The sequence below is a fragment of the Xyrauchen texanus genome, chromosome 10, assembly GCF_025860055.1.
Source record: "Xyrauchen texanus isolate HMW12.3.18 chromosome 10, RBS_HiC_50CHRs, whole genome shotgun sequence".
NCBI classification, from domain to species: Eukaryota; Metazoa; Chordata; class Actinopteri; order Cypriniformes; family Catostomidae; genus Xyrauchen; species Xyrauchen texanus.
The window spans coordinates 15554808-15565403 of record NC_068285.1 but is presented as its reverse complement, the minus strand read 5'-3'; the positions used below and the strand labels follow the sequence as shown (position 1 = coordinate 15565403).

Here is a 10596-nt window from a genome sequence, read left to right as displayed (position 1 = left end):
TTCAGTGAAGACTTGGAAACAACTGAGAAATATACTTTTTACCTCTAATAATGTTTTCCTTGTATCTGGATTAGCTGTTTATGTGTATATGTATTAATTATACTTAATTGTTAAAAAGGTTTTCATTCATCCACAACGGGCGCTTGGGCAAGAAATGTGTGATGCAACGCTTTTCTTCAGGATCAAAGCACATGTTTCATTTTTCCAGGCAACATGAAGTGGCGTAGTATCAAACATTTACTGTGATAAACCCTTTGGCCTTTAGTTTCATGAAAAATTATCAGAACAAAATTAACCGTTTCTAACCGGTTACCAGCATTTAAAAATAGTGTTTCACTCTTTATTGGTGCTTGTGATGTAGATGATATTATTAATGTGGAGGAACAGATGTTAAAGTAAACCAGAGAACTGCTGACAGGGGGATTGTGAAAAGCACATTCCTGTTTCCACGTGTCTTTCTTTCCATCCTTTATTTCTTTCTGGTCTTTTTCCATGGGTGAAGCAAAAACAGGTGGACTCTGACAGGAAGGGCACAATTCCCTCGCTCCCACTCACATACACCTTCTGACTCTGAATTTATGCTGTTTATATTGCTCCTATAGAATGAATATTTATGAATCCAGCTGTCCCTTGCTCAGTAGTCTTCATTAATGGAGCGTTTGACATGTGCGTAGAAGTTTCTTTACTTAGGTAGAGAGAAAGAAATACAAACGCACTGCATAGCACATCAAAGCTATATCAAAAAACTATATGACAGCAAAGAATTGGAAAGTCTTGACTATCCGTGTCAGGATTTGGCCAGAACTGAGGAACTGTTTTCAGAGACAAGACAAGAATGATAGCACTATTCCTCCAAAATACACAGATAGTGGAATATGAAGGCAGATCCAGCCAGGTCAACCCTGAACAGGGCGTTCACACTTCATCTAAACCATGTCTGTTGGTGCGCATGCATGTTATCAGCTACATTTATAAATATCCCAGCTGAATATAATAAAACTCACAAGCTAGAAATTTACCTTTGTGATGTAAAATGAATGTAAGGAATGTAAATGGTGTGTGACGGGCAAAAAGTTTAATACTAAGAGTCAGGGGTTTATTGAAAGCCCTCACCCTATGAGCAAAAATAATACTGATACTTAAAAGCAACACTAAAACGTTTAAACAATTCATAAATAAATGTCCTTAACATGGACTAAAATAAATAACCTGCAAATATACTGTCATAACAACTTGGATGGTTAGAGTCACTGATTATGTGTGTGTGTGTGTGTGTGTGTGATCATGAGAGTAGACTGAGATCTTGGGCACAGGAAACAGAGGGTTCCTGTTTATGAACTAAGAGCTATTGTCTCCCTCCCTCTACACTTATTTGTAATTGTTCCCTTTAAATCATATTTTGTCTGTCCCATCTAAGAGACTCATGCTGGTAAACCCACAACAAAGGCACATCTTTGCCTCACCTTGTCTTCTCTTTCTCCATCTTTGCACGTCTCTAATGAAAATGCATTTGGGTCTGAAGTGTTACTGTTGCTTAAATTAACGCTGAACATTTCAAGGACAATTCCAATTCCAATCACTTTTGGATGTGAAAGTGAAACTAAACAGACACCACCACATGTGAATTTCAGATGCAAAAGTGAAAGTTAAAGTGGAGATCTACAGTAAAACAGGACTTAAATGTTGTTCTGTTTCTCACCCACACCTATTGCATCGCTTCTGAAGATATGGATTTAACCACAGGAGCCTTATGGATTACTTCTGTTTCCTTTATGTATTTTGGAGATTAAAAGTGCTGGCCAACATTCACTTGCATTGTATGGACCTACAGAGCTGAGATGTTTGTTACAGAGCAAATCCTTGTTTGTGGTCTGCTGAAGAAAGAAAGTCATACACATCTGGGAGGGAAAAAACTTCAGTTGTTTTGATATAAAGCATTAACTTACATGTGCTTACATGCACACAATGCACCGATAACGACCACAAATCACCAGTGGTTACCAGTGTTTACATGACTTGATATAATTTCAGTATTTCAGTATTCTGTATTATCTGCTTTTGATGTCAAAACAGACATGCACACATTGGATAAACTGGTTAGAACACCAGTAATGATACATGCATCACGGAATTGGGGTAATGGATATAAATGTATGTGTGCCGATTGTTTTTTGAGCTCTCTCCACTGAAGGAAAGCTGTTTAAGATGTCTGACATGCCCAGGCACGTTGCAAGTGTAATCTGTGTGATATCGTGCATGTAAACTCACTCTATGATTACTATAGACTAATCCTAATCCCAAAAAGAAACTTTTTGCACTTTTAGAATTTAAAGAAACATTATTTACTTTATTTATAATTTTTTTTCTCCAATTGAGGATGTTTCTAGGTGTCCTCCACATTCAAATACATTTAAAAAATATATATTTTTAAGATTTACAAATTTTAATTTTAAAACAAAAATCAAAATGATCAAAATTAAATTAATAAAACTTAAATGTACGTTTTTTTTAATTTATTTAATTTAGTAACAGATTACACAATTCAATTTGATGGAATTTTGTTGTGAAATTAAAATGCGTAAATCTTAAAAATAGGCTTAAATATTTGTTTTGAGAGAAAGGGAGGTTTTGTAAAATTTAGCTCCCTTCTGGGGACAATTTCGTAAGTAAACTCACACACACACACACACACACACACACACACATAGTCTAGATCTGTTCTTGCTGGGTGGTGGCCGAGGACCACCGTTTAAGTATGTAAGCTGTTTAAGCATCTGGATTTAATGCACCATTAAGGTCAACTGCTGACCAGCTTGCACCTGTAGCACTCCATGCCAAGCCCAACACCCCCTCCTCTCTTTCTACTGCCAGTGCACACTATTCTTCACTTTCTCTCTGTCATTTCATCCAAGAAGCACCCACACTCTATAGTTTCCAAATAGAACAAAATTGTTTTATAGCCTGAACCTTTTTAAGGGTAATGCATTAGTGGTAAACATCCTTCTGGGAAAAGGCTTGCGAGACTCACATGCAAGATGTAAGCCACTTCTCTTTCATTGTATAGCAAATAAATATGCAATGAAAATGAATGATGACTGAAGCTTACATTTTATTTTGTGTTGCACGGAAGAAAGCAAGCCATAAAGGTTTGGAACCACATGAGGGTGAGTAAATATGAGAGACAGTTCCACACTGGCTAAACAGCATACATATATAATGCCAATATTAGTTTTCTACAGTGTGTGTAATACAAGTCCTGTTTTATGTGAGTAAACTGAGTATATGTGGGTGAGCAATGCTAGCTAACTGTTAGATTAATGATGTGGCTTTGAAGCCCATCCCGAATTGACTATGGAAGTGCATGTAGACGCAGTGTCATATTTTATTTGGCTGAAGAAGGCTTTTGTTGGCATTCATTTATTGTCTATGTCAATTATTGTCTTTAGATCTCTTCTTAACACTCAGAAACCAATTTGCACATCTGAAAAAGCTATAGTGTGACATGAAGAACTTTTTAATCACCAAAGAGCCATAAAGCCATCACAAGAACCCTACACTTTGAAAAAACATTCTTGATTAGAAAAGGGATATTGTTTGCTATTGTAGGTACATACAATGCAAGTGAATGGCATCAGACCTTTGAAGCATCAAAAATCACATAAAGGAAACATAAAAGAAATCCCCAGTGACTCCATTGTTTGAATCAATATTTTCAGATGCAATATACTGTAATAGGTGTGGGTGAGAAACAGAACAATATTTTTTACTCTAAACCACCACTGTAACTTTCAGTTACAGATGTGAATTTCAGATGTGAAAGTGAAAGTGGAGATTTAGAGTAAAAATCTGTTTCTCATCCTCACTTATTATATCGCTTCAGAAGATATGGACTTAACCACTGGAGCCTTATAGATTACATTTATGTTTCCTTTATGTAATCTTTGGAGCTACAAAGGTCTGACCACCGTTCACTTGTATTGTATGGATCTACAGAGCTGAGAAATTCTTCTAAAAGTCTTTGTTTATGTTCTGTTGAAGAAAGAAAATCATACACATCTGTAATGGCATGAGGGTGAGTAAATGATGAGAAATGTTTCATTTTGAGTGAACTATCCCTTTAATCATGATAAAGTATGTTAATCTATTGACACTCTTAGTTTCTGGGGGATGGGGGCCTTTGAATATTGTCTTAGACAATGGGGGGCCTTGGTCTCAAAAAGGCTGAGAGCCTCTGCAGTATTGTATTATTTTACATTATACATTGTACTGTTTTGTGTATATTGTATTGTACTGCATGTACAATACATTGCAAAAATGCATACTTGCACATTTGCACATTCACACACTTGCTTTGTATGTCTTAAAGTTGTGCTTACAACTGTCATGTGGCAATACAAAGTCTCTTGATCCAGCATCGTTGTTCTCTCCGCACCCCTCCCGGACTCAGCCAACCCCTCTCTATCAGTGCAGGCTGTTATGTTGTGTCTGCCAACTGCTCTCTGCTGGATCACAGGTTTCCTGAGCTGGAGAACAGGGGACTGGCAGTCTGAAACCCTGTGAACAGCCAACTTGCTTTTTTCCCACTGCGATTAGTGAACATTCTGCTCACTGCACACGTACTCCTACACAAACGCCCAGGCAACCAAAAAATAACACAGATTATGAAAGAAATCTCAACCTTTCTGAGATTTACAAACATGATAGATAGATAGATAGATAGATAGATAGATAGATAGATAGATAGATAGATAGATAGATAGATAGATAGATAGATAGATAGATTTGTAACATTGTACATTGTAAGCTAAAATCTTGATGTTGGAATCAAGTTCCAACATTATACTCTAATTATACTCAAAAACCACCCCTGATTATAATAAACTTGTATGGAAATTTCCTTCAAACATTGTAATAGCCTAATGTTTGTTTTATGACGTACAGTGGTGGTGGTGACTATGGTACCAGGTCGTTGTTTATATGGGGTGAGAACAAGTCATTAGAATTTTTCTCTATATTTCAATTTACACAGTCATATAAGGACTGAAATATTTTCAATAATAATTAGTGAATAACTGAAGTGTTGCACCAAAGAGATTACTGAAATGTACCCAACAAATGGCTGATTACAGCAATATTTCTTCTTTACATCACAGCTGTACTATTGAAAGAGGCACTCAGGGATTGTAAACACCTCTAAGAATAACCTCACATTTGCTGTAAGGGTGATGTTTGTTTGTCAGGAGCCTCGGGAGCCTGTCTGTGCCCTCTGAGGGTGAGTGACGTTAATGCTGTCTTGGCTGGTGAGGAGGTGCGACGGGTCATGGACTCGGAAGCCCACCAGGGTGCTTCTGTTCTCCGTGCTGAATGGCCGGAAATCACCCGCGGCATCTACAAGACACTGAACTGCCTAATGCAGAGTAAAATAGAGACAAAACAGCTTTCAGACTGATACAGTGCAGGCGTTTCATTTCCTGATAGAATTACACCTACAGTGTAGTCTTCCAAAGGACAAAGAGGGGTTAATAGACCTATCAACAGTGATTAAGGACATGACTTAAAGGTGCATCTGGTAATTTGAGGCTAATTTTAAAAGTTTTACACATTAACAAATGAATTGTTTTTGTGAAGAGTGATCTGAATGGTGTACACTCACATGAGGTGAAGACTGTACTCATAATATTTTTCTATAAAAAGCATTTTTATTATACATGGCGTGGGTCACCTCTTCAATGTGTTTCGCCATGTTGAAATGGCATGGTCTGCTGTGTGTGGACAGCAGGTGTTTCACTAAACGTTGATGAAGAAAGTCCTCGTACTTATTGGCTGCCCCTATGTAGATATACATGGATATGCTTAGCACAGAGTTGTTTGGTGATGCGAAGAGCAAAAAGAACACAATGGACCATATTTATTATCGTGCTTTAGAAGCGTAGACAACAGGAGATTAAGTAGCTGTACTACTGAAGCGTAAAAGGTGCTGGATGGCAGAGTCTAAATACATACAAATTGTGCCGTTGTGATTTAATGTGCTGAGTAACGTCATTTTTCCCACTGTGTCCGATATTAAAATCAGTGCGACACACTTTGCAAAAGGTGTGGCAATGTCGATATGTTTATAATTAAATTCTTCTGTCCAGCTGTTGTTAAATTTACATGTATATTTAGTTTTTTTTCGCCAGAGCACCAGCTGAGAATTCTCCTCCCATCTACCAGTGATGCTTGATTCAACTTCCCACGTCTACAACCTGCACAGAAGTCAACAGCACAACTGGGTTGTAGGTTGCTAGTTTGAGGTCACAAATGGGTTGAAATGTTTATGATGTGTCGATTGTGTGAGTAGGATGCGTTTCATTTAAGATCTGGCAACTGGACAAACTTGGAATAATATATTGATGTGATTATTCATATAACGAGGTTTGGGCCAAACAAATTACGGGAGTTTCACGGGAGAAATACAAAACGGGAGGGGGCGGGAGATGGGTGTGAATTACGGGAGGTTCCCGGGAAAAACGGGAGTGTTGACAGGTATGGTCTTCAATCGTTTAGTATCTTGGGACAGCGATTGTTGTGGATTTTCAGTAAACCATGACGTTGGTTTGCTTGGAAACAAAACGAGTTCTTCAAATACAGTATTCATGGACATGCTAAATTTTATCATCAATTTTAATCTTTCCTTCACAAAAAAGTTATGTATCGCTAGATAATTGAAGTTTATTTCATGCTTAGCAGTTCTCTAATAAAGATAATAACTGTCTTTAGAAATAACGTGATATGTAGACAGTCTCTAAAGATTATTGATGTGAAAGACAATAATAATCTATCCTTCACCATAGAATGGTAAACGGTCTGCACTTATATAGCACTTTTTTTTTAGCCTTAGAGGTTACCAAAGCTCTTTACACTGTGTCCCGATCACCAATTAAAACACACACTCATACACCAATGGTGGCAGAGCTGCCATGCAAGGCACTAGCCTGCCATTGGGATCAACTTGGGATTCAGCGTCTTGCCCAAGGACACTTCGGCAAGTCATGTGGTCCAGGAATCGAACCACCAACCCTGCGATTAGCAGCCGACCCACTCTACCACCTGAGCCGCAGCCGCCCCAATGTGCTTGTTTGCTGATTCCACGGCTAATGCAGCTAAAGTTACCATTGTCTCTGATTGACGGAGATCAGAGCTATGTCATTATTTAACATTTTTAACCCGAAAACGCTTACTGTCAGTTACCATTGTCTCAGCGACCACAGATATACATATATATTCATACATATATGGCTGAACTCCAAAGACTCTTTGCTTGAATTCTGAGGTTTGTTTTTAGGCAAAGCAATTATATTATAGTAGTAATAAATAACTTAATAAATTACCTTAAACTCAGACATTTTCCAGAAGCAAATAATATTCCAGAGGTGGCCGGGGCAGCAGAGACTATCACTATTGATCCTGTCTGTGATTCTCCCACCTTGTCTCACTCAAAGTTGTTGAATTACTCTCGTTTTATCCAGCCTTCTACGGCCAGCTTATTTTCTGAGCACTATCAGGCCAACTTTGCAGATTTTATCCCATGCAACAAATTAAACACTGAAGAGATGGTGGAGGTTTTTACTAAAGCCTGCTCCATTTCTTTAGACTCTGTTGCTCCCCTTAAGCCCAGGAAAGCTAAGGGAAAGCGCCCCACACAGCCTTGGTTAAATGACTCTACTCGCTCTCTTAGACAAGATTGTCGTAAGGCTGAGCGAAAGTGGATAAGAGATAAACTTCAAATTTCTTATGAATGTTTAACTGCATGTTTAATCAATTACCAAAAATCAGTAAAAGAGGCAAAGTTCAAATTCCTCTCTAAAATCATCTCAGAAAATGCAAATCGGCCGAGAATGCTGTTTAAGACAATTGATTCTGTGCTAAAACCTTTATCAGCCCCTACTCTAATTCCTTCTCGAGAAACATGCGAGAATTTTGCACAGTCTTTTCATGAAAAAGTCTTGACGATCAAGGGTTCAATAAAGCCAGCAATATATAATCCACTTTTTACCTGCTCACCGATGAATTCTTTAACTTGTTTTCATCCTATCTCCTCTTCTCAGCTGGCTGATATTGTTTCTAAGGCAAATTGTTCCAGATTGTGAGTCTGATATCGTCCCTACTCGTCTCTTTAAGGAAGCTTTTGAAACCTTGAGTCCAACTGTAACAGATATCATTAACAGTTCTCTAGTGACTGGAATTGTTCCCGCTAGTTTTAAACATGCTGTAGTTCACCCTCTTCTTAAGAAACCTCATTTAGATCCATCTCTCCTCAATAATTTTAGACCTATATCAAAGTTGCCTTTTATTTCTAAACTTCTAGAGAGAGTCGTGCATGACCAGTTGAATACTTATCTCGGCACATCTAACATTTCAGATACTTTTCAGTCTGGTTTTAGATCTATGCACAGTACAGAAACTGCCTTGTTGAAGGTCAATAATGACCTTTTGCAAATCCTTGACACCGGATCGCATGCAGTGCTTGTCCTACTAGATTTAAGCTCCGCTTTTGATACTATCGACCATAGTATCCTGTTGCATCGGTTGGAAAACGTGGTGGGGATTCAGGGTGCGTGCCTTACAGTGGTTGGCCTCAGTATCTCAAAGACAGAACCTTCACAGTAAATATGGGTAAATTTACTTCTGCATCTGTTCCCCTAGTCTGTGGTGTGCCCCAAGGGTCCATTTTAAGCCCGCTTCTCTTCTCACTATATATGCTGCCACTGGGGGCCATATTTGAGAAACATAGAATATCCTACCACTGTTACGCTGACGATACACAGTTTTATCTACCGGCAAAAAACAATATGTCTTATCCCCTGGAAGCCCTGTGTGACTGTTTTGATGAGATCAAATGCTGGATGGCAAACAATTTCTTACAATTAAATGAAAGTAAGAGCGAAATTTTGATTTTAGGCCCACCTAGCTCCTCAGCTACTTTTAATTTCGGTTCCTTCCCTGTCAGTGTTCGACCTCATGTAAGGAATCTTGGATTTACATTAGATTCGGTACTTAACTTTGAAAAACAAGTCAGCTCAGTGGTAAAAGGCAGTTTCTTTCAATTGAGATCTATTGCAAAAGTAAAACAGTTCTTGTCCCCAAAAGATTTAGAGACTGTAATCCATGCCTTCATTACATCACGACTGGACTACTGTAATTCCCTGTACTGTGGTCTGCCTCAATCTACAATCACTCGTCTGCAAGTTGTTCAAAATGCTGCAGCGAGACTTCTGACTGGTACAAAAAGAGAGATCACATCTCTCCTGTCTTAGAAATTTTACACTGGCTCCCAGTTAAGTTCAGAATTGATTTTAAAATTGCAGTTTTGGTGTACAAAGCGCTATCCGGTGCTGCACCAACATACATATGTGATTTACTGACTATGTACACTCCCCAAAGAAATCTTAGATCGTGTAATCAGCTTCTTTTAACTGTTCCACGCTTTCGCTGCAAAACCAAGGGTGGTCGGGCCTTCTCTGCCGCTGCTCCTAAGCTCTGGAACAGTCTGCCCTTTGCTGTGAGGTCTGCTCCGACACTAACAAGTTTTAAATCGGCTCTTAAAACGTATTTATTCTCTAGTGCTTTTAATTAAACTGCTTGATTGATTGTATATGAATCTTTTGAATGAATTATATCAGGTGCTATATGTATAAACCTGTCTTTTGCCTTGTCTATTTCAATGCTTTTAAATTGCATATTGTAATATTGTACAGCACTTTGGCGCAGCTCTGTTGTTTTTAAATGTGCTATAGAAATAAAATTTGACTTGACTTGACATGCTAATCCACATCGATAGATGGCAGTACAGCGCCTAACACCTCTGTCATATCGGTACTTAAAGGAGACATATTATGCACCTTTTTAAAAGATCTTTACAAGATAAATCTCAGGTGTCCCCAGAATGTGTCTGTGAAGTTTCAGCTCAAAATACCCCATGGATAATTTATTATGACATGTTATAAATGCCTCTTTTTGCGTGGAATCAAATGCAAATGCATGTCTCTTTAGACATCACTTTAGAGCAGAAACGAAAACCATTCATTTTGACACACTGTTTTTGATTAATAGAAATATAAGAAAGAGAAGTGGGTGGACTTTTAACATGTGGTTGTGTACACACACTGCCGACTCACATTTATGTACAAACACCATGTAAATGTGAATTTTGCATAATAGGTCCCCTTTAAAGTACACAAAGAAGAGCAAAGCTAATGCTAGCACTACTGAATGCCCCTTTCAAAATATTGAATACAAATAGCCTTTTTTTTTGTTTATTTAGATATTTCAAAAATGTGTTTATTTTTTTGGTGTATTATTCAAAAGAGATCAGTTAAGCTGCAATTTTTTTTTGAAAGACTAGAAAGATTCAAGCCAAAGAAAATCCATCGAGGTACATAAAAACATATATGGGTTAATATTTTTAAACACATTCATTTATTTATTAATTTTTTTATATTTTTTTTAAATAAATAAATAAATAGCACTTCCTGTTTCTAATCTTCAAATATATTTATCTCTTTAAAAGCAGAAAGCAACGTCTCATAATATTATTACATATTGTAATAAATGAAA

At 37.7% G+C, this 10596-nt stretch overlaps 1 long non-coding RNA gene across 1 annotated transcript; it reads right to left on the bottom strand.

The window, feature by feature from the left end:
* Positions 1-3102: 3102 nt before the first annotated feature.
* Positions 3103-7695, bottom strand: LOC127650610 (uncharacterized). Its single transcript, XR_007971470.1, has 3 exons — positions 7371-7695; positions 5210-5407; positions 3103-4622 (listed from the first exon to the last, which is right to left on the bottom strand). It is a non-coding gene; the product is annotated as an uncharacterized LOC127650610 (long non-coding RNA).
* Positions 7696-10596: the final 2901 nt, after the last annotated feature.